At 47.2% G+C, this 2,636-nt stretch overlaps 1 protein-coding gene and 1 non-coding gene across 7 annotated transcripts in view; one reads left to right on the top strand and one right to left on the bottom strand.

Moving 5' to 3' along the window:
* Nucleotides 1-2,636, top strand: part of Ttbk2 (tau tubulin kinase 2) — a 121,440-nt gene that overhangs the window by 86,022 nt on the left and 32,782 nt on the right. The gene's annotated exons all lie outside the window — the stretch shown is intronic.
* LOC116092755 lies at nucleotides 2,113-2,255 on the bottom strand. The gene has a single exon (XR_004119468.1). It is a non-coding gene; the product is annotated as a small nucleolar RNA SNORA48 (small nucleolar RNA).

Below are 2,636 nucleotides of genomic sequence, written 5' to 3'. Positions count from 1 at the left end.
AAAAAAAAAAAAACAAACAAAAAACAAAAAAAAAACCAAAAAAATAAATAAATTAAAAAAAAATCTTTTATATATATTTTACTTAAAGTAAATGTGATGTGACCCTTTCCTTTTTCAAAGTTTCTAACCAAATGCAGTGGTGCATAGCTCTAACCGCAGCACATTGGAAGCTAAGGTAGAATCCTAGAATATGTGCTTGAAGCCAGCTTGGACTGTAGTAACACTGTTTCAGCAACCAAAGATGATAGTGTTGTGTTGCTTTAGGAAATTGTATCAATGTTGTACTTAGTATCTATATTCTGAGTCTATATTCTTGTCAGGTTTTTAAAAAACTTTTTATTGACTCTGTGAGTTTCAGAGTGTGTGCCCAAGTCCTGCTTTTCTCCCCAGACATCCCCTCATATTTGCCTTTTGCCCTTGCTTCCTGCCCCAAAAATAAAAAATGCAAACAAACGAACCAACAGACAGACAAACAATAAAAAAACATAGAAAACATCTCATCGTGGAAGCTGTAGTGTGTCCCACAGTGTCCCTCTATCCACACATCTTCACTTGCAAATGTTCATTGCAACAAGTCATTGGTCTGGCTCAAGATCCCTGCTTTTGTGACATAATGAATGTTGGATCCTTATCGAGATGCCTCTCAGTTATCCTGTGTCATGAAGATCCTGCAGCTTTGGAACAGCAGGACTGGCCCTTTCACATGTCCCAACTATTTGCAGATGATAAAGATTTTTGGGGTGGGCCAGTTCAGATCCCTGGATTGGAGCCTGGGTGGTAGCTGAGCTGGTCAGCCCTATCTGCGTTACCAGGGTGAGCTCTCCAGCACTGCTCCAGCTAGGCTACCCAGTGCTGCCATCAGGAGGAGGCAGGGTCATCTCTTCTGCTTTCATGCTTTACCTACACCTACACCGTCAGAGCCAGCTCCTCTGTGCTACCCAGTCAAGGGTCAGGGTCTACTCTCCAAGTATTGCAGCTGGTGAGGGGCTAGGCCAGCCTCTACCACTCTCAACACCCTTAGGGCTAACTCACCAACACCTTTGCCAGTTCCACTTGTTGCCCACAATAGGAGTAGGGCTAGCTCTTCTGATCTCATGTCCCCAGGGCTGGTTCAGCTGGCTACTACAGGTGGTCTGCACCTACACCACCTTATTCTCACCCTCGGAGGGCTGGCTCGCCAGTGCCCCCTCCACCACAGCCAACTCTACTACTGCTGAGGAGCAGCTTATCAGCTCTCATGACCCCAGGGTCAGTTCTCCCAACTGCCACACGTGGGCCAACTCTCTCTCTCTGTCTTCAGGGCTAGCTCACTGGTCCCCTAGACCTGGGCCAGCTCTATTGTCTGCCCAAGCAAGGTGCAGAGCCTGCTGTCCCTAGTGCTGCACCCTGCACTCAGTGAGGAGCATGACCAGATCACAGGCTCTCATGACCTAAGGACTAGCTTTTCCAAATGCTGCAGGTGGTGAGGGGCAAGGGAGGAGATACCACTCCCTTGCTTTCAACTCAGGAGCTCCACTGCTACATGGGCAAGGCTTAGGGCCCATTCTCCAGAGTGCTACAAGAGATAGGCCCAGCTCTCCAAAGTGTTATATCCAGTGAGGAATGGGGCCACTCATACACAGACCCTGGACATCCACATAGTCTCCAGTGGCTGCCCTGACTAGGGACAGCCCCATGTTCTCTAGTGGTAATATGAGCCTCCAACATTGAAACTGACTCCTGAAGCTGGTGTAGACTCAGACTCAGACATGGCCCTCAGCAGCAGCTCAGGCTGGGACCTCAGCATAGCCCCAGGTGATAGGGCCACTCACAATGGGCTACTTCTCTCTACCCTTGAGTCTCCAGTTCCATCTCTCTTCATAATGCTCAGGCTGCTCCACTTATCTTTCTCTCTCATTTGACCACCACATGCTCACACATTGTGGTGGCTCCTGCTGTTGACATCCTCCAAGCCCAGCTCAATGGTGAGGTGTGGCAGCAATAGTGTGTTTGTGGCCCATCTGTGTCATGTGCTGGAGGGCAGGTCTGTGGGTGGTATGGTGTTCCACAGGTCTCTCTCTTCCTCCTGCACTGTGCTGCTTGGATTTGATTTGATTTGATTTGATTTGACATTTTTGAGTCCTAAGCATAAGAAATCTTTGACCACCAAATCATGCATCAAGCTAAGATGAACAAAAGACTACCATTTGTCCTGCCCCTGACTGATAGAAGAACACCACTACCAACAAGGTGTCTCTTTGCCATTGCCAGGGGTCTTATCACTTTTTAAGTCCTAGAGAAACAAGATTTGTTTTTTTCTCCTCTCACTCATGTATATGTGTATATGTGTATATGTGTGTAGGGGCTGCATGTGGAGACCTAAGGCTGATGTTGGGAGGCAGGGTCCCTCAGTGAACCCAGAGCTAACTGATAGTACTAGTTTTAGCTCGCCCATTTGTCCCAGGGATCCCTGTCTCCACTTCCTGAGCACTAATTACAAAAAGGCAATTTGCATGTGGAGATCTGAATTCTATAATCTTCACACTTCCATGGCAAGCTCTTTAACCCCTGAACTATCTCCCCAGCTGCATTTCTTCCTCTTCTTCTTCTTCTTCTTCTTCTTCTTCTTCTTCTTCTTCTTCTTCTTCTTCTTCTTC

Source organism: Mastomys coucha, unplaced genomic scaffold (genome assembly GCF_008632895.1).
Source record: "Mastomys coucha isolate ucsf_1 unplaced genomic scaffold, UCSF_Mcou_1 pScaffold15, whole genome shotgun sequence".
In the NCBI taxonomy this organism is placed as follows: Eukaryota; Metazoa; Chordata; class Mammalia; order Rodentia; family Muridae; genus Mastomys; species Mastomys coucha.
Note: the sequence above shows the minus strand (reverse complement) of the source record. Positions and strands in the feature narration are given on the sequence as shown.